General features: G+C 53.5%; 1 long non-coding RNA gene across 1 annotated transcript in view; it reads left to right on the top strand.

The window, feature by feature from the left end:
* Window positions 1–19474, top strand: part of LOC138984633 (uncharacterized) — a 30011-nt gene extending 10537 nt beyond the window's left edge. The window contains exons 3-4 of the long non-coding RNA XR_011461872.1: window positions 2859–2984; window positions 18490–19474. This is a non-coding gene — a long non-coding RNA (uncharacterized lncRNA). The remainder of the gene's footprint in view (window positions 1–2858; window positions 2985–18489) is intronic.
* Window positions 19475–21071: the final 1597 nt, after the last annotated feature.

Here is a 21071-nt window from a genome sequence, read left to right as displayed (position 1 = left end):
CACCATCATGATTATCTGGGTCATGAAGATCTTTTTTGTATAGTTCTTCTGTGTATTCTTGCCACCTCTTCTTAATATCTTCTGCTTCTGTTAGGTCCATACCATTTCTGTCCTTTATTGTGACCATCTTTGCATAAAATGTTCCCTTGGTGTATATACACACACACACACACACACATATATAAAACATATATGTGTATATACATATATATATACACACACACACACACACACACAGAGGGCTTCCCTTGTGGCTCGGCTGGTAAAGAATCTGCCTGCAATGCAGGAGACCTGGATTCAGTCCCTGGTTTGGGAAGGTCCCCTGGAGAAGGGAGAGGGTACCCACTCCAGTATTCTGGTCTAGGAATTCCATGGACTGTACAGAGTCGGACACGACTGAAGGACTTTCACTTCACTTCATCTCATATGTGTGCAGACACACACACGTTCCTGTGGTGTACAGTCACAGTGCACACTCACTGTGGCACACACACACGCGTTCCCTTGGTGTACAGTCACAGTGCACACTGTCACAGTGCACACTCACTGTGGCCCTCAGCAAGCCAGCGGCATGCCCACGGGTGCCCTGACAGTTCTGACATCAATCATCAAAGACCGAAACGTGGGCTGCGGCCCATTTCCTGGAAATCTCCACTGTTTCCCCCAAATAGTTAGAATAATCCCCACCCCTTATTACTACTCCATGAAATCACCCAGCCCATAAAAGCCAGCCACTGCATATTTCGAGGCCACTCTCACCTTCTGAGATGGCCCACACTCTGCCAGTGGAGAGTGTTTCTTTTTGAATAAATCGATTTCCTACTTCATCTCTCACTGAATTCTTTCTGAGATGAGAGATCAAGAACCCAAGCTGCATTAACTCCTGAAACCAGGTGTGAGATCTCAGTTAAAGGACGAGTTTGGGCCATGTTTGAGTCCCAGCCTTATGGGTTCAAATCCCAATCTGAGTTCAGGACAACACACAACACCACGGCCGCCCGTCTCCAGTGACCGTAGCCCCGCTTGTGAGAGCCCACTGTTGCCCCTTGGATCTCGTCAGCCTTGGCCCTGCCTCACCTGAGGCTGAGGACCCCAGCTCCCCACGTCCGTCCTTCCAGCCCGCTCCCCACGTCCGTCCTTCCAGCCCGCTCCCCACGTCCGTCCTTCCAGCCCGCTCCCCACGTCCGTCCTTCCAGCCTGCCTTGAGTTCATCTCACATCTGCGTTGTCACCTACTCTCCTGCCGTTTCCTGTCTTCACGTCTTAGTCACCAGCCTAGAACACCCATCCTTCACGCTAATCCTGCCCTTGCTCCTGTTGATACCGAAAGCTCTGCCTCTGTGCACTGGTCCCAAATTGAACCCCAGAGATAGAGTTTTGGGTGAAGTAGAAAAGAATAGCTTTAGCAGGCAGAGGGGGACACATGGGCTCCTGCCCTGAAACCTGTGTGCCCCCACCCTGGGGCAAATTGATGAGGAATTTGATAGTGATGGTTCAAAGGCAGGGTTGCTAACAAGGATCAGGCTGTGTGCAGGCCCCGCACTCAAGTGGGAGAATCTGCCTGCCAACGCAGGAGATGCAGGTTTGATCCCTGGGTCAGGAAGATCCCCTGGAGGAGGGCATGGCAATCCCCTCCAGTGTTCCTGCCTGGAAAATCCCATGGACAGAGGAGCCTGCTGGGCTGCGGTCCACAGGGTCACACAGTCAGACACGACTGAGGAAGCTGAGCACAGGTACCGGTGGGTCTCCCGATGAGCCTCTCTGGTTCTCAAGGTTATCAAACTGCAGCCTTCTCTGGAATGAAGATGCTAACATCTGCCATTTGTTTGGGGTTTAAGAGGTCAAAGATCCTCTTCTGTGTATCTCTTCAGGTGGAACCAGGACCCTGCTCAAGCCTTCACTATTGTATCTCGGCTGCTCCTCCCTTGTCTCCACATCCCTGCCCTTCCCTGATTAGCAACTGTCTGAAAGACTTCCATGCCCAGGATCCCCGTGGGGTCTACGGGGTGGGGTTTCGGTGGACATCACATTCCCCTAGTGGGGGGACTTTGTCCGAACACAATTGCTGGGCCCCAGCCTAGTGTTTCTGAGTCATGAGGTCATCAGGGGCAGGGGGGTGGGGGTGCCATGAGGATCTGAATATCCACCCCGTTCAGGTGCTGCTTGCTGGTCCAGCCACCACTCTGAAGCTAGATTCTGTTGCAGTAACAAAGTCACCCTAAGCTCTCATTCCTTTCCTTCCTCCCACACACAGTCTTACATGGGTTAGATCAGATCAGATCAGATCAGTCACTCAGTTGTGTCCGACTCTTTGCGACCCCATGAATTGCAGCACGCCAGGCCTCCCTGTCCATCACCAACTCCCGGAGTTCACTCAGACTCACGTCCATCGAGTCAGTGATGCCATCCAGCCATCTCATCCTCTGTCGTCCTCTTCTCCTCCTGCCCCCAATCCCTCCCAGCATCAGAGTCTTTTCCAATGAGTCAACTCTTTGCATGAGGTGGCCAAAGTACTGGAGTTTCAGCTTTAGCATCATTCCTTCCAAAGAAATCCCAGGGCTGATCTCCTTCAGAATGGACTGGTTGGATCTCCTTGCAGTCCAAGGGACTCTCAAGAGTCTTCTCCAACACCATAGTTCAAAAGCATCAATTCTTTTTTTTTTTTAAACAGTGGATGAGCTGTGCACATTTCTGGGGCCTCTCTGGGTGGAGGGGATCCAAGTTCTGTCCACCTTCTCCCCTGAGTGGCCTGTCACTGGGCGTTCTGGGAGGGTGGCAGCACTTCGCGCAGCAGCCCTTCCAGGGTGGCCTGGTACTTTTCCAGCTGCCTGGAGTTCATCCTCATTCCAATTTCCACAGGAGCAGTCAGCTGGGGCCAGAGCCTGAGACCAGCCAGGAGGGAGGAGGGTCACCTCCAAAAGCATCAATTCTTCGGCACTCAGCCTTCTTCACAGTCCAACTCTCACATCCATACATGACTGTCACGTGAGTGTATGTTCCTCAGTTCTTTGTCTCGTCACAACAAAGATTTGGAGCGACGGACATTAAAGCCCTCGGTGTGTCACAGCTCTTGGGTCTTGGACAAACCATGCTACAGCTCTTAGGCAAATCAGTGTTACAGCTCCATTGTATTTAGAAGATAGCAGGAGAATCCAAGACTCAAAGAGAACAGAGTGGAGGAGTGCGTGGGGAAGGAGGTGGCGGGGGGAGAGAGAGAGAGAGAGCGCGCGCGTGCGCACGCACGCGGGAGAGAGAGTCCCTGAGAAAGCACTTTGGCTCCTCCTTTTATATGTTTTTCCCTCCACCTGGGCCTGCCCTATGCAAACTGGGCTTAGCCAGGAGTGCTGTTTGTTCTGCCTTAAGTCTTCACTCTGGTCCTCGGACCTTCCTTTGACCTTCCTTGTCTTTTAGCCACCACCATTTTGGACTCCTTTTCCCTATTCTGCCTATCTAACATTCCCCCCTCAAGAGATGGGAGGCCCAATTCTTTGGGAATAGGGGCGTCGAGGTCTTTCTGGCTACTTCCTGCTGAACTGGGGCAGCGAGGGGTATTGGGCCTCCCCCTCTTGCTAGTCTCAATCCTCAGAGTCCTTATAGCGGTGTCCAAGGGTGTGTGATATCTTCCGTGGTCAGCTGTAGTTTTATATCTTTGTTGAACTGGCACTGCATGTTGTAGCTGGTTGACCTGGGCAGAGACAAAACAGGTTAGACGATTGACAGTACATGGAATAATCATAGGCATCATCGATATAGCATAACGAGGACTAGTAGGGACACTGGTCAATTTTAAATGCACATCGCCAGGATGGCTCAAGTCCCTCCTTGCTCAGGGATCAGAAGATCTATCTCCTGTCTGTTTTGGAGTACAGTCTCTGTCAAGCTGTGTTGGCTCCTTAGAGTTATCCTGAGAAATCTTATCCCCAGAAACCAGATTTTGGGGGTGTTCATTAGAATGGCACTCACTGGTAGTTCTGAATAGGTATCTGAGATCTCCCAGGGACTCAGAGGTGTATTGAGTGTCCTCTTCTGTTTTCTTCCACAGCTTGACTCGTGAATAGTGAATCCAGGAGTCACGTCCTGGTACCTTGACTGCTGTGGGGGTAGAAAGTATTACAGGGTAGGGGCCCTTCCATGTGGGCTGGAGTTGAGCCTTTGGGGACCCATCTTTCCAGACTTTAATTAGGACTTGAGTTCCTGGAGCATATAGTGGTGACTCTTTAGATAATCTTTTGGGTCCTGGTTCATACCCCACAAGCGTATATCCTGGTGGAATTGCCCAGTGGCCATGGTATAAGACCGGAGGGTCTGAGCCTCTGGATCTAGGAAGAGGTCATTGACATAAACAAAAGGTCTCCCATATAGCATCTCATAAGGACTAAGACCAACCTGTTCCTTAGGGGCAATGCGGGTGCAGAGGAGAGCTATTGGTAAAGCCTCCTTCCATCCCAGGGAGGTCTCCTGGGTTATCTTTTTTATCGATGATTTTAAGAATTGATTGGCTCTTTCTACTTTTCCTGAAGATTGAGGCCTCCAGGCACAGTGGAGATAATAAGTAATGCCCAATGCTTTCGAGACCCCTTGGGTGACCTTAGAAGGAAATGATGTCCCATTGTCACTTTGGAATGACCTGGGAAGACCAAATCTTGGAATGATTTCATGGAGCAGTTTTTTTACCATCTCCTTGGCCTTCTCAGTCCAGGTGGGAAAGCCTTCAATCCATCCTGTGAATGTTTCTATCATGACTAACAGGTATTTATACCCTTGAGAAACTGGCATCTGGGTGAAGTCCATCTGCCAGTCCTCTCCTGGGTAGGTCCCATGCCGTTGGATGGGCTGGGCCAGCTGGGGTCTTCAAGCTCCTTGGGGGTTGTTTAATTGGCAAGTGGGACAAGAGAAGACTACTTGCCTTATAGTAATTTGGAGGCCTGTTCCTCTGAAGGACCTTTCTAGTCATCTCTGGAGGGCCTTTTCTCCTAAATGAGTGGTGGCATGTAAGGAGTTAACCAGCTTACATTGGAGGCTTCCAGGCAGGAAAAGGAGCCCCTCCTTTCGGAACCACCCCGTATGATCCTCTTGAAAGCCCTCACTCTTAGCTTTAAGAGTCTCACCTTCAGTATATGAAGGAGTTTCTGGCAGACTAGTCTGTGGAACTAAGGTGGCAATCCCTATTAGGTCATGGTTCTGTAATGCTGCTCTCCTAGCTGCCTGACCAGCTGCTTGGTTCCGTCGTGCCACTTCCGTGCTCCCTTTTTGGTGTCCTTTACAGTGGGAGACTGAAACCTCAGTGGGCAGGTGGACTGCCTCCAAGAGCCTAAGGATTTGATCACCATATTTGATTGGGGACCCTTGGGTGGTCAAGTGGCCCCTTTCTTTCCAAACAGCCGCATGTGCATGTAGCACCAGAAAGGCATACTTGGAGTCAGTGTAAATGGCTGTTCTTTTTCCGTTTCCCAGCTCTAAAGCTCGAGTCAGGGCTACGAGCTCAGCTAATTGGGCTGAAGTATCTGGTGGCAGAGGCTTAGCTTCTATGGTCTCAAAATTGGAGACGACTGCATACCCGGCTCCTCTTTTTCCATCCAAGACAAAGCTGCTCCCATCAGTGTGCCAGACTTCCTCAGGATTGGTCAGAGGATCTTCTGACAATCCCTCGCAGGGTTTTGTCCAGTGGTCCAAGGTTTCTAGACAAGAGTGAAAGGGGAGAGAGCCCTCGGGGGTAGGGAGGAGGGGGGCTGGGTTAAGAACCTCACAGGGGGATATAGTGAGGCCTGGATTTTCCATCAGCATGACTTGATATCTGAGGATTCTTTGATCAGACATCCATAAGTGGCCTCTCCCATTTAGGAGTTGTTTTACTTGGTGGCTGGTAAAAATTGTTAGTTTGCCCCCAAAGGAGAGTTTTAAAGCATCTTCTATCATGATTGCAATAGCTGCAAGATTTCGAAGGCAGGGAGGCCAACCTCGGGAAGTTGGATCAAGCCTCTTGGATAAGTAAGCTACAGGCTGGGGCTCAGATCCCAACCTCTGAGTTAACACTCCCAAGGCTGTTCCCTCTCTTTCATGGACATAAACTTGGAATGCTTTTTCTGGGTCTGGCAACCTCAAGGCAGGTGCCTGAGTTAAGACCTGTTTTAGTGTAGCCTCTGCCTCCTTTTGAGGCGTTCCCCACATCAGTGGGATTGAATCATCTCGTCCCTTTAAGCTTTCATATAAGGGCGGGGCAATTAGACCATAGTTGGATATCCAGATTCTACAATAACCAGTTAGCCCCAGGAAAGCTCGCAGTTGTTTTCAAGTCGTAGGGGAGGGCAACTGGAGGATTCCGTGTACCCGATCAGAGGACAGCCTCCTGGACCCGTGTGTAATCTGAACTCCCAGGTAAGTGGCCTTTGTCTCGACCATCTGTGCCTTAGCACGGGAGACTTTATATCCCCTTTCTGCCAAGAAGTTTAGAACCTGAATTGCATGTTGTTGGGCGCTTTTCTCATCTGGAGAGCAGATCAGTAGGTCATCTACGTATTGTAATATTTTCCCATTAGGTCCCAGGTCCAGATCTAGGAGATCCTGGCTATGGGCTGTCCAAACAAGTGGGGGCTATCTCTGAACCCCTGAGGTAATACTGTCCAAGTCATCTGTTGGTGTTTTTCTCCTGGGGCCTCCCACTCAAAGGCAAAGAGGTATTGAGATTCTTTAGCCAGTGGTATGCAAAAAAATGCATCTTTGAGATCCAAGACTATAAACCACTTGGCACTGGGTGGGATTTCTCCCAAGATTACATAGGGATTGGGTACTGTGGGATGGAGGGGGACGACAGCTTCATTTATGATCCGGAGATCTTGAACCAGTCGCCAGGTTCCGTCTTTTTTCTTTACTGAGAGGATTGGGGTGTTACATGGCGAACTGGTGGGGACCAGTAGCCCACAAGCAAGGAATTTATTTATTAAAGGCTGTAGTCCCTCCCGAGCCTCTCTTTTGAGAGGGTATTGTTTCCGGTTAGGAAACTGAGTGGGATCTCGGAGGACAATGATGACCGGTTCAGCTTGGTGGGCTCGTCCAGGAATCCCCTGGTCCCACACCTGGGGGTTGATTTTGTCTTCCCATAGTTTTTGATCCCTCTCTATTGAAGGTGTATTGGGTTCTTCAGTAGTAACCAGGAGCTGTAGAGCTCTAGGGGCTGGAAAACTTCCCATCACAAGGGTGGTCCCCAGTTTAGTGAGTGTATCTCTTCCCAACAAGGGAGTAGGACACTCAGGGACCACCAGAAACTGGTGGGAAAATATTTGTCCATCCCAGCAACAAAGAAGTGCTCGGGTGAATCTTTTAGTAGTTGCTTTTCCTGTAGCACCCAAAACGGTACAGGTTTGGGAGGAGAAGGCTCCCGAGTAGGAGATCAAGACAGAGTAGGGAGCCCCTGTGTCAACCAAGAAATTCTCGGACCTACCTGCCACATCAGTTGCACCCTTGGCTCCAGCCCGTGATGGTTATCTGTGACAGCAGGCTGGCTGGAGCGGGCCACTTCAGTCCTCTTGAACCATCGTGAGGGTAGGCTTGGCGCTTGACCTTGAGGCTCTTGGGTCCCGAGGGCAGAGTGCCGCCCAATGTCCCAGTCGATGGCATTTGTGGCAAGCCGTTCTAGGAGACTTGTCACGGTTTGGACACTCTTTGGCCCAATGCCCCGCCTGTCTACAGATCAGGCATCTGTCTCGTGCCTTGTCCTTCAAGGACTCGGGGTTTGCAATAGGGCTTCTCTGGAGGGCAGCCAGCATCTGGACATGCCTTGTCTCTTTCTTTCTCTCCTTCTCCTGGGCCTTGGCCTCCTTCTCCTGTTCTCTGTTATAAAAGGTATTGGTGGCTGTCTGGACCATCTCATCTAAAGAGGCAGCAGGGTCCTGCTGTTGTAGCTGCTGTAACTTAATTCTGATATCTGATGCACACTGGGACAGGAATTTGTCCTTTAAAATCACCCGTCCCTTGTAAGAGTCTAAATCCAGGTTGGTAAACTTCTGAGTGCCTCTTTAGCCTCTCCAGAAAGGCAGTGGGGTTCTCATTGGGCTCCTGAGTTATTGCTGAGACTGGGCACAGTCCCGCAAGTAATAGGCTCTTTTTATGTTTCCATGGGTGGACTTCCTTAGGGGTGAGTCTTTCTGAAGCTTATCCTACCCAGAACTGTTGCAACCTGAGAGCCAGGCGTCCCCGGGTCAGGGTGCAGATCCCCAGGCAGGCTGAGGCGTGACAGCCTCCTAGAGATCGAATCCCCGGGCAGGTCGAGGCATGACGGCTTCCCGAGGATTGGGTCCCTGGGCAGGTCGAGGCGTGACGGCCTCCTTGGACCCCTGGGACTAGAGGATCCCCGAACAGGTTGAGGCGTGACAACCTCTCGAAGACCGATCCCTAGGCAGGTCAAGGCGTGATGACCTCCTGGGACCCTCCGGACTGGAGTTTGGGCGTCCCCAAGATCTCCAGTGTGCCCAGTATTGGGTAGGATTAGGGGGTTGGATATTATAGAGTATTTCCCTCCCAAGGCCAGCTATTTTCTGGTTGTCTCTCCAGAAGATTGTAGAAACCTTGTGGGTCTGAATGGGGCTCAGGAAAAGAGCATGAAACAGGAAGGAAGGGGGCAGAGCACAACCTTTGAAAAGAATGACATAGCACAAGGGTATAATGTAAACCAATTAAAATCAGTTGGGTCCAAGATGACAAGTCAAATTCAAGTAAACCTTAATCTATAAGCCAACAGACACACCCAGAGGTGGCAGGACAGCTCCAAGGCACAAGGTCAGAAGAGGGAGGAGTGGGTGGTTCCCCAATGGCTGGGATGGTCCTCTCGCTCATTAGCATATGAATTCCATCCCCTCTCAAAACCTAGCCAGGCCTAATTCCATGGCCCCAGCCCTTGCCCTCGGCAATGGTTCACACCCTGAAGGGTGGCTTCTCTCTGGATCCTAACAAATCCACCTCTTATCACTTTGTCTCTCAATGAATTTTTGCAATGAGGCATCAGAGCCTGAGTTTCACTAGTTTTGACCGGGCTTGAGTCCCGGGAGAGAGCTGAAGGACAGGAGGAAAAAGCAGTGGGGAAAACGTACCAAGGAATCCCCTTCATAGCCCGCCGGAAGATTTGCTAAATATCTGACCGGTGCTCACAGTTTCATTGGTCTGATCTTTGGCACAGAGAAGAGAAAGGACAGAAGAACCCCCACCGGCTTGGGTAACAGCTACTGGGGCTCAGCAGATAGCGCCTTTGGGACATGCTGAGGAGCAGCCTCTCCAGAGTCTCTCAATTGTGCCCCTGCCGCCCGCCTGTTAGCGGGAGGTTCGAGGAAACAAGAAACGAGAGATTGTAAAGGTCCCTCCAGCCATAGGAGCGAGGACCTCTTACCTTAACCAGAGGCCTTCTGGAATCTGAGACTGGGCCACGTGAGCTTTCTGCTGAGTTCGTTTTTCACTGTCCCGGTTTCCAGCACGATGGGCCTTCCCCTGCGCTGGGTTTCTTCGCCTTCCGCTTCTAGCGCGGGAGTTTCGCTGAGTTGGGCTCCTGCTGTGCTTGGCCTATTCCACGCAGAGGTTGTTTCAGCCAGGTTAAATCCGAGTCACGGCACTTTTCCGATGAGTCAACTCTTCGCATTAGGTGGCCAAAGTACTGGAGTTTCAGCTTTAGCATCATTCCTTCCAAAGAAATCCCAGGGCTGATCTCCTTCAGAATGGACTGGTTGGATCTCCTTGCAGTCTAAGGGACTCTCAAGATTCTTCAACACCACCGTTCAAAAGCATCAGTTCTTTGGCACTCAGGTTTCTTCACAGTCCAACTCTCACATCCGTACATGACCACAGGAAAAACCATAGCCTTGACTAGACGGACCTTTGTTGGCAAAGTAATGTCTCTGCTTTTGAACATGCTATCTAGCTTGGTCATAACTTTCCTTCCAAGGAGTAAGCGTCATTTAAATTCATGGCTACAGTCACCATCTGCAGTGATTTTGGAGCCCCAGAAAATAAAGTCTGACACTGTTTCCACTGTTTCCCCATCTATTTCCCATGAAGTGATGGGACTGGATGCCATGATCTTCGTTTTCTGAATTTTGAGCTTTAAGCCAACTTTTTCACTCTCCACTTCACTTTCATCAAGAGGCTTTTTAGTTGCTCTTCACTTTCTGCCATAAGGGTGGTGTCATCTGCATATCTGAGGTTGTTGATATTTCTCCCGGCAATCTTGATTCCAGCTTGTGTTTCTTCCAGTCCAGCATTTCTCATGATGTACTCTGCATATAAGTTAAATAAGCAGGGTGACAATATACAGCCTTGACGTACTCCTTTTCCTATTTGGAACCAGTCTGTTGTTCCATGTCCAGTTCTAACTGTTGCTTCCTGACCTGCATACAAATTTCTCAACAGGCAGATCAGGTGGTCTGGTATTCCCATCTCTTTCAGAATTGTTCACAGTTTATTGTGATCCACACAGTCAAAGGCTTTGGCATAGTCAATAAAGCAGAAATAGATGTTTTTCTGGAACTCTCTTGCTTTTTCCATGATCCAGCGGATGTTGGCAATTTGATCTCTGGTTCCTCTGCCTTTTCTAAAACCACCTTGAGCATCAGGAAGTTCACGGTTCACGTACTGCTGAAGCCTGGCTTGGAGAATTTTGAGCATTATTTTACTAGCGTGTGAGATGAGTGCAATTGTGTGGTAGTTTGAGCATTCTTTGGCGTTGCCTTTCTTTGGGATTGGAATGAAAACTGCCTTTTCCAGTCTTGTGGCCACTGCTGAGTTTTCCAAATTTGCTGGCATATTGAGTGCAGCACTTTCACAGCATCATCTTTCAGGATTTGGAATAGCTCAACTGGAATTCCATCACCTCCACTAGCTTTGTTCGTAGTGATGCTTTCTAAGGCCCACTTGACTTCACATTCCAGAATGTCTGGCTCTGGGTGAGTGATCACACCATCATGATTATCTGGGTCCTGAAGATCTTTTTTGTATAGTTCTTCTGTGTATTCTTGCCATCTCTTCTTAATATCTTCTGCTTCTGTTAGGTCCATACCATTTCTGTCCTTTATCGAGCCCATCTTTGCATGAAATGTTCCTTTGGTATCTCTGATTTTCTCGAAGAGATCTCTAGTCTTTCCCATTCTGTTGTTTTCCTCTATTTCTTTGCATTGATCGCTGAAGAAGGCTTTCTTATCTCTTCTTGCTATTCTTTGGAACTCTGCATTCAGATGTTTATATCTTTCCTTTTCTCCTTTGCTTTTCGCTTCTCTTCTTTTCACAGCTATTTGTAAGGCCTCCCCAGACAGCCATTTTGCTTTTTTTGCATTTCTTTTCCATGGGGATGGTCTTGATCCCTGTTTCCTGTACAGTGTCACGAACCTCATTCCATAGTTCATCAGGCACTCTATCTATCAGATCTAGGCCCTTAAATCTATTTCTCACTTCCACTGTATAATCAGAAGGGATTTGATTTAGGTCATACCTGAATGGTCTAGTGGTTTTCCCTACTTTCTTCAATTTCAGTCTGAATTGGGCAATAAGGAATTCATGGTCTGAGCCACAGTCAGCTCCTGGTCTTGTTTTTGGTGACTGTATAGAGCTTCTCCATCTTTGGCTGCAAAGAATATAATTAATCTGATTTCGGTGTTGACCATCTGGTGATGTCCATGTATAGAGTCTTCTCTTGTGTTGTTGGAAGAGAGTGTTTGTTATGACCAGTGCATTTTCTTGGCAAAACTCTATTAGCCTTTGCCCTGCTTCATTCTGTATTCCAAGGCCAAATTTGCCTGTTACTCCAGGTGTTTCTTGACTTCCTACTTTTGCATTCCCGTCACCTATAATGAAAAGGACATCTTTTTTGGGTGTTAGTTCTAAAAGGTCTTGTAGGTCTTCATAGAACCTTTCAACTTCAGCTTCTTCAGTGTTACTGGTTGGGGCATAGACTTGGATTACTGTGATATTGAATGGTTTGCCTTGGAAACGAACAGAGATCATTCTGTTGTTTTTGAGATTGCATCCAAGTACTGCATTTCGGACTCTTTTGTTGACCATGATGGCTACTCCATTTCTTCTGAGGGGTTCCTGCCCACAATAGTAGATTTAATGGTCATCTGAGTTAAATTCACCCATTCCAGTCCATTTCAGTTCGCTGATTCCTAGAATGTCGACATTCACTCTTGCCATCTCTTGTTTGACCACTTCCAATTTGCCTTGATTCATGGACCTGACATTCCAGGTTCCTATGCAATATTGCTCTTTACAGCATCGGACCTTGCTTCTATCACCAGTCACATCCACAGCTGGGTATTGTTTTTGCTTTGGCTCCATCCTTTCATTCTTTCTGGAGTTATTTCTCCACTGATCTCCAGTAGCATATTGGGCACCTACTGACCTGGGGAGTTTCTCTTTCAGTATCCTATCATTATGCCTTTTCATACTGTTCATGGGGTTCTCAAGGCAAGAATACTGAAGTGGTTTGCCATTCCCGTCTCCAGTGGACCACATTCTGTCAGATCTCTCCACCAGCTCTTCCTCATCTTCTGTTTTTTGGAAACTTGTGGCCTCCAAGGTCACCTTGAAAGGGGGGACCAGGTGGGAAGTAGCTTGCTTCCCTCCCCCTGCAATCCCACTGGTCAGAACACAGTCACGTGACCCCAAGTGCCCGTATTGGATGTGGGGGATGGCAGTCTTTCTGTTTGCCCAGCACCTAGCCTTACCTCTTCCCACAGGGCCGCCTGCCCACCAGATGACTTCTCACACACAGAACACATCCCCGCCTGCCCTACCTGTGGCTATGGCCATGCCAGGTCCAGGCCACCAGCTGGTGACATGTCAGGTTGGCATGTGCCTCCTCTTGGTCCTGCAGCTTTTGACTTGAAAAGTTGGCATCGTGTTGGTGTCCCCAGACCCTCAGCCTTGTCTGTGCCCACACTTCTGCTGTGGGACCTGGGGACACCCTCAGTCTTGCCTGTGCACACACTTCTGCTGTGGGACCTGGGGGTGCCTGCCCACTGTCGCTGGGGAGTTTTGCCGTTGACTCTAGTCTTAGTCATATGACTCACTCTTGTTCTCATCAAGATGACGCAGCCAGGCCAGCCTTCTCAAGGATGAGGCACAGGTGGCATGGAGCCAGGTCTGGGGACAGCAGCCAATGCCCGGACAGGGCCGTGAGCCCAGGCAGTCTGAGCCCTGCTTCAGGCGCTGCAGAGCGCGCCGCCTGGCGTCCGGGCGACCTGTTGGGTAGTTGCTCATTTTAGTGTTCTGCTGTGACAACAGTCAAAACCTTTTCCCGTATTAGTCACGTAGGCCAGGTTGTGCTGTGGTGACAAATAGGCTCCAGACCTGAGATGACGTGACCTGAGATGACGTGGCCCCGGCTTAGCAGACAGGCTGCTGGTGTTACCAAACCAGACCTGCGTCCACCTGCCTGTGTGCAGTCCGGCCAGTCTATGCACACTGAGTCATGGTGGAGGAAAGAGCGGAGGCTATTGCAGGCTCCAAGCAAGGAGTACAGGCGGCTGGTGCTCAAAAGGCCGAAGTCCCCGGAGGGTTCCAGGGTGAGGGAGGGGATTGTGGGGAGGGTGATCGCTTGTGGATACTCTTCCGATTGGTTGGTGGTGAGGTAACTGGGAGTCAGCATCATCAACCTTTTGGTTCCAACGGGTCTGGGGTCTCCATGCAGGTGGGCAGCACACAATTAACTTCCTCCACCTGGTGGGGGCTTGTGGGTTTAGTCACTCTGTTGTGTCCGACTCTTTGTGATTCCTTGGACTGTAGCCCGCCAGACTCCTCTGTCCATGGAATTCTCCAGGCAAGAATACTGAAGTGGGTTGCCATTTCCTTCTTCAGGGGATCTTCCCGACCCAGAGATTGAACCCAGGTCTCCTGTGTTGCAGGTGGATTCTTTACCATCTGAGCCACAGGGAAGCTCAGTATCTGCAAAACAGCTCAAAGGATATGGCTCAGCCCTGGAGGAGGAACTAAAGGTCCTTGACTCTGTTTAGTGGCTAAACTATTATTATTTTGTCTTATTTGACTTTTTTCTTTGTTTCTACATTTTCTCGTTTCTCTGATTAAATTTATCCTTTGACTAAAGTTTCTCTACAGATAAAAGGCAGGTGGAGGACATTGGCGGGGTGGGGGGGGTTCTGTTGTGGGAAGCCCCCTCGGGTCCTGCTCAGTTACAGTGGCTGTGAGAGCAGAGGCTGGAGCTATGGTTCACGTGATGCCGGGGCATTGAGTAAAGAACACTTCGTGGTCACTTTGCAAGTGGACCGCGAGGAGACTGAGCCAAAAGCCAAGGGTGAAAGTTGGAAACAGAATGCTGCGTGTGTGTTAGGGTGCTGTGTGTGTGTGTTGGTCGCTGTGTGTGTGTATTAGGGTGCTGTGTGTGTTGCTTGCTGTTGGCCTTGTGTGTTCGAGGAAGAGGTGGGATCAAGAAGGTCCACTCTGCAAACAGAAATGAAAATGAATATGAGCACACGTTGCAGAAAGGAAAGTGAATATGAAAACATATTCAGAAATTCAGAACTTGGCAAAGTCAAAGCTTGGTAACAGAGGCCCAGGAGAACGTCTGAGCTGGGGCAAGCGGAGCAAAGGTCAGAGCAAGGTTCAGACCTGTGTATCGAGCCTGAGGGCCCAGGTGGCTGCTGCCAGGGCAGAGAAGTGGGAGTGCACACGGCCCCACACGCACTCAAGGCTGTGTCAGCAGCTGGTGGCACATCTGACGTGGGTTGGCAGCCGTCCTCCACCTGCAGCTTGGCCGACGGGACAGGTGGCCTTTGGGGTTGTGGGCAAGGGGGCGGGAGGGCCAGGCCTGGGTGGTGGGGTGTGTATGTCCCGCCCGCCCACCTGCACCAGCCTGGAAGGGAGAGGGCGCCGTGCACACCCGTGTCTCCTGTCCGTCCTCCTTTTGTCACAGCCTCACACTCCTCCAGTCTGAGGCCACAGCTGACCCGCCACCCCTCCCCGGACTGGACGTTCAGGCGTGCTCGTTCCTGGCACAGGGCCCCACACCTCCCAGCAGCTGGACATTTGGTTTCTTCTGCTTGGAACGCCACCCTCCTCAACACGCACATACACATGCAAGCATAGCCATATGTCCACACATATGCATACAAAGCCACACGTACCCATGCACACCCCGTGTGCATACATGCCTGTGTGCACACATGCAGCCCACTGACGTGCACACACACGTGTGTTCACACACGCACGCCAACGTGCACACACACACTCACACTCTTCTCCCCTGGCCTTTTGGGCCTCAGCCTGGAGCTTGCCCACCAGCTGGGCTGAGACCCCCGCAGCACCCACCATGGGCCCACCCCAGCCCTGTCTTCCTTCCTCCACGTCCCTGGCGGGTCTTCCTCCGTCACTGCTGGTGTTGCCGGCTCTGAGCTGGGCCCTGGTGCCCGCGTGGGCTCTGTGGGCTTTGGTGCCGTGGGCAGAGGGGGGCCCGGCTGAGTGCACGGGAGTGAGACAGACCGTGGCCTCCAAGCTGGTGTGCGGGGTCAGGACTGACCCTGGGGACCCTGGGCCCCCTCCGTGGAGGCTGTGAAGGAACCCCCAGGCTGGGCCACACGTGCTGGACTCGAGAGTGAGCTCACGGCCCGGAGCTGCTGCCACTTGGGCACCAGGCCGCCTGGGGGGGGCGGGGCTTGGGGGACCCCAGTCCCAGCTTTACTGGAGCCTTCAGCTCTGAGGCTGAGGGCAGGACACAGGCAGCAGCCGGCGGGTCCGGGGTTCTGATCCTGAGCAGCCCAGTGGCTGTTCTCTGGTGCCGCCGGGGCCCCCACCCAACTCCAGCCTCTTTGTGTCAGGATCCTTGCAGCCTGGAAGAGACTTGGGCCTGGGTGTGGGGGGGGTGTTCCCTGAAGCTGCCAGTGGGTGGCAAGGGGTCCTTGCCCAGCCGCTTGCTGTGGGGATGGGGATGTGAGGGACCCGCAAAGCAGGCTTCAGTCCCCGGGGGCTTCTCAGACCTTGCCCCCTGAGGTCCTTGAGCCCCCAGATGTGTTGGCTCAGACAAGACCCCCAGCCTCGCCGTCCCCAGAGCTGCTCGGAGGTGCTCGACAGCCCTCAGGGAAGGGTGAGGTCTCGGGTGCGGACACCTGGGGCCTGGCTGCGGGGCTGCTGCGTGACCACAGCCCCTGAGGCCTTGCAGGGCCCCTGAGCCAGGACCGGGGCCTCCCTTGCTGCGCTTGTCCCTGGACTGGGGGCTTTCCGTTCTCTCGGGCCAGGAGGGCAGAAGCCACTGGTGCCCACCTGTCCCCCTCCTGCATGATGTGGACTTGAAAGCCCCCTGGTCTGAGCGCCCGAGTGTTTGTCCTCCTGGGTCACTCTGACCGTCTGGAGAGGCGCCGGGGCCTCTGTGGGCCACGGTACAGAGTGTGGGGGGGGGAACCCCTGGTGGGGGCTCCTCAGAGGTTGCCCCTTCCTGCCACCAGCCAGGACCCCAGGGCTGCCCCCGACTGTGTGCATCAGGCTTCCGGCCCCACTGCCCTGCCCCGTGTGAGAGCCGCAGATCGGGAGGGGGGCTGTCCCCGCCTGCTACGGGCCCGTGTCGTCTGTGTCCCCCGAAGCACAGCCTGTGCGCCCCCGGGACAGGAGCCGGTCAGCACCTGGAGGGGAGGGCGGGCACCAAGTGACTTCAGGGACCCATACGGCCCCCGGAGCACAGGGGCCGAGGGCGCTGAGGGGGCGGCCCCGCCTCTGCGTCCTGTCCACATTTGTGAAACTGGGCCGTGTTTTTGCACATACGGAAGGTGTGTCAGTGTGCAGGTGACAAGACGGACAGCAGCACCCCCAGGGTCCCAGCAGGCCATGGCCACCAGTGCACCGCCTTCACCCGCCGGGGTGATCCAGGGCTGGGGGGCTTACTGGTCAGTGCTGAAGAGCCGAGAGGCCGGCAGATGCCCACCGGGAAGGAAGAGGCTCCGGGGGTGGAGCCCAGCAGAGCCTCTGAGCACGGGCTGCCTGCCCGTCTGTCTGCAGGTCTGTCTGCCGCCCTCGAGACTCTGCAAGGAGCCCCTGTGGGGAGATGCGGGTGTGAGGAAGGCCGGGGCACTGGCCCGTTAGCAGGGCCGCATGTGGCTGCGTTTCTGTGAGTGCTGTCGTGCCCGACTCTTTGCGACCCCGTGGACTGCGGCCCCACCAGGCCCCTCTGTCGGTGGAGGAAGGGCAGCCAGAGACCAGACTCCAGACTGTGTGTGGGAATGCGGCCCAGGGCCCAGGCCTGTCCCCGGAGCCCGCAGTGGGGTGAGCGTCCCCGGCTGACCCCAGGCAGGGGGAGGGGGTGCCGACGGTCATGTGGGCAGGACGCAGGGCCAGTCTCCCTGGCACGGACGCGGGGCCTGGAGCCCGCCCTGCACTCTCACCCACGGGACCGTCTCTGTGAAGGCGAGGACTCAGGAGGCCAGGAGTCAGGAACAAGAGAATTTAAAGCCTTTACCCCAAGCAATGAATGGCCGATAGCAATGCCCAGCAACAGCAAGAGGTAACAAGGTGGGACGGGGCGGGTGCGGGAGGGACCGCAGCCCCTGGCTTGCCTGGAAAGATGGACATGATGATCAAAGTCTGGCAAGTTGGATCACGAAAAGACGAAACCAATGAAAAAGCATCAGGAAAGCGAAAGGGGCCTACGAACAGATTCAGCGGGAGATTAAAAGGATGGTGAGAGCGCATTTGACTACCGTGCGGCTTTTTATTCATTTCAGTAAAACTAAGCATGCGAGTATCACACAACCCAGCAATTACACTCTGGGGCATTTCTCCAAAAGAACTGAAAATTTACGCCCACTCAAGACAGTGCGCACAGATGTCCGTAGCAGCGTTGCTTGTCGCAGCCCCTGGTTGGGGGAGGGGGCTGTTCCAACACCACATCCACTTTTCTGAGTCTCTGGACCCCAGTTGGGGGGGGTCCAAGTCTATTCTGACAGCGTCAGCCTGGTTTACTCAGACCCCCAGGTTAAGGACTCAGCCCCACAAGACGGTCCCCACACCTGTACCGAGTCCAGACCGCCTCCAACTATGACGGTGAATAGGGGGTTCCCAACCCCGCCCCCCAGCTTTGATTGTTTCCTAGGACGGCTCACAGAACCCAGGAAGGGGCTTCACTCACTAGCACCTGTTTATTAAAAAAGACACAACTCGGAAACAGCCGGATGGATGCGGTGCTCGGGGGAGGAGGGGAGGGAGGGGAGCCCATGGAGCGTCCGTGGCCTCCTGGGGACACGGCCCTCCTGGCCCCTCCACGGGGCCCCCATCCACACCCCGGCCGCAGGACTGAGCCCCCAGCCGCTCTCCCCGCCCAGGGGTCAAGGGGCGGGGCTGCCAGGGCCAACCCTCTAATCACGCCGGGTCCTTTCGGAGACCAGCGCTCGTCCTGAAAGGACCTGGGGCCCCCAGACACCTGTCGTCCCCTCAGCTCACGAAGCATGCTCATTACTTCACAGATGAAAGGGTCTTATTTAATTAACTCCTTTTTTTTTTTTTTTGCCACTCTGTGCAGGATACGGGATCTTAGTTTCCTGACCAGGGATGGAACCCCATCCTCTGCAGCGGACGTGCAGAGTCCTAGCCACTGGACAGCTAGGGACGTCCCAAGAGATACCACGGACTCTAGCGACTGTGTGTCAAGGGCCAGAACAAAGGCCAAATATTTGTTTTTTTCTTGTATCACAGGCCACTCTCGGGTCACCGACAGGATCCCTTCCAGCAAAACGATGGTAAAATTCACACGGTTTGTGCGCCTCGCTAGAATCAGCGCAGTGCATTGTCACGTCGGGTGGGAACGTCCCCCAGGGCGAGGCTCCTCAGGCCCGCAGGCCCATCTGGTCAGGCTGCAAAGCAGGACTGGCCTTGGCCCGGCGGCCTGACCTCTCAGGCCTCTGGTGAAGCTGAAACGAGGACCAGCGTCGCCGGCCCTGAGCCTCTCTCGGGTGTTGGCGTAACACTGGTTTCCTTTCTCACATCCCAGGACCTGCGGGTTCATCCCGTTGCCCCCAGCTGCTGTTCCTTCTCTCCCTGGTTCCCGGACGAGCTGGTCTAGATTTCAGCTGGAATAGGAGCCCCGAGAATGCCTCCCCTCAGTCCACCCCTCTCTGGGCGAGTGCCGGGCTAGCCACATCTGCTGTCAGCCCAGGTTTGCCAAGCGGGGCAGCACAGCTCCACTGGCCGCTTTAGGCCCGGAGGCGTTCAGGTTTAAAACCACAGTTACATCCCCGGCCTGTGGGTCAGCACAGGGCGCTGGGCTGACCCCCGTGTTACACGGCCGGCTTCCCACCAGTTACCTGTTTACGCATTGTAGTGCGTGGGGTCACAAAAGAGTCGGACAGGACTTAGTGACTAAAAGCAAGTGTATTTATATCAATTCCAGTCGGGGGTGGGGCGGGAGAGAGGTCCAAGAGGGAAGAGCTATACGGTGTATATCACTTCATTGCACAGCAGACACGAACAGAAGATTGCAAAGCAATTCTACTCCAATAAAAAGTGAAATTAAAATTTAAAACACAGTTGCCGTTTCTTGCATAAGAAACCCCCCACTTCTGCCCCTGGTCATTGCAGACTTGCTCTTTTTGGTGTTGCATCAGGTAGGAAAAAACTGAAGTGTTTTGGGGAAGAAAGAACAGGGCCTGCCCCCCGCCCCCAGCCCGGCGGGAATTGCACAATGATGCCAGCGTCCTCTCTGCCCTCGCTGCCCCCGACCCACCCGGGAGACGGAAGTCTCGGTCCAGGGGGGTCGCCGCTGGCCCCCACGTGCGTGCCCCCTCCCGCGTTCTACCCGCTGGTCCCTCGTCCCTCAGATCTGCGCTCCCAGGCTGCACATTCTGGGTCCTACAGAGTTCCTCGTTCGGAAGCCATGGCAGTTGGCTGCCCAGATTGGCGCGACCCACCTCTTCCGGCTTCTCAGGGCTCTGAGTGTGTCTGGGTCAGCCAGACACCATCCGGGCCAAGCGTCTGTTCCCGTCAGGACCCCCGTGCAGACCACGGGCTCCCAGCCTCAGTCTCGCCTGCCGGCTTCCATCGGGGCCTCCCCCCAGCCCTGAGAACTGGCCACATGGCCATCAGACACCCCCGTCTCTTCCCGGGGTGCCATGCCTCTGAGGCTGTGGACCCCATCCCCCTGCAGTGCCCCCACGTCTGCCCACCCCGGGGTCCCAGGTGTATGCCTCAGGTGAGAACCCGGGATCCGCTTGCTGATTCCAGTCGCCTCTGAGCCTGCGACAGGGTTGTGCTGAGGGGCATCGACATGCCTACCTGAGCGCACCCCAGATTCCCACAGAGATTTCCAAGGGGCCGCGTCCTTCACGGATGTCCCTGTAACAGGCCAGGTCCACGGGCCTCCTGCCCGACCAGATGGTCAGGTCTTTGGCTTGCCTACATGTCAGTAAAAACCCAAATGTCAGGACTTCCCCTGCCATCCGGTGCTTCCCCCCGCTTCGAGGAGAGCACATGCCAGCCTGCTCGATGCCAGGCTGAGCTGCGTACAGCTCGGCCAGAGCGGGGCCATCCAGACAAGCTGCTTTCGGTCGGCCAGGGGAGAGCTGCAAGTCGGGCTGCGTCCCAGGGACAGCACGGCCCAGCAGCTCCTCCCGAGGTCAGTCCCGGGGAAGCAGAGGCTCCCTGTGCGGGGTGGGGGGCGGTGGTGGGCCTTGTGTTCCCCAGGCGGCACCACCCTGTAGAAAGCTCACCGGGGCACCTCTGCTACCTTAGAGCTCCACCCCCCGTGTCATCCTGGACGTCGGGGGGATTTCAGGTTTCATGGTCTTTTTTTCTAAATTCATGTGTTTTATTTTGGGGCTGTGCTGGGTCTTCGTTGTTGCATGCCAGCCTCTCTCTGGTTGCCGTGCTCCAGCTTCTCATTGCGGTGACTTCTCTCATTGCGGCTCGCGGGCTCTCGAGCTCAGCCTCAATTGTTGGGGCGCACATGCTTAGTTGCCCTGTGGCCTGTGGGATCTTCCCAGACCAAGGATCAAACCGGCATCTCTAGCATTGAAAAGTGGATTCTTAACCATTGCACTGCCAGGGAAGCCCTTCATGATCATTTTGCGTCCTTCAGCCATCAGGACAGCTCCAGTGGGTGTCTGATAA

This window comes from Bos mutus, chromosome 22 (assembly GCF_027580195.1).
Source record: "Bos mutus isolate GX-2022 chromosome 22, NWIPB_WYAK_1.1, whole genome shotgun sequence".
Lineage (NCBI taxonomy): Eukaryota > Metazoa > Chordata > Mammalia > Artiodactyla > Bovidae > Bos > Bos mutus.
Note: the sequence above shows the minus strand (reverse complement) of the source record. Positions and strands in the feature narration are given on the sequence as shown.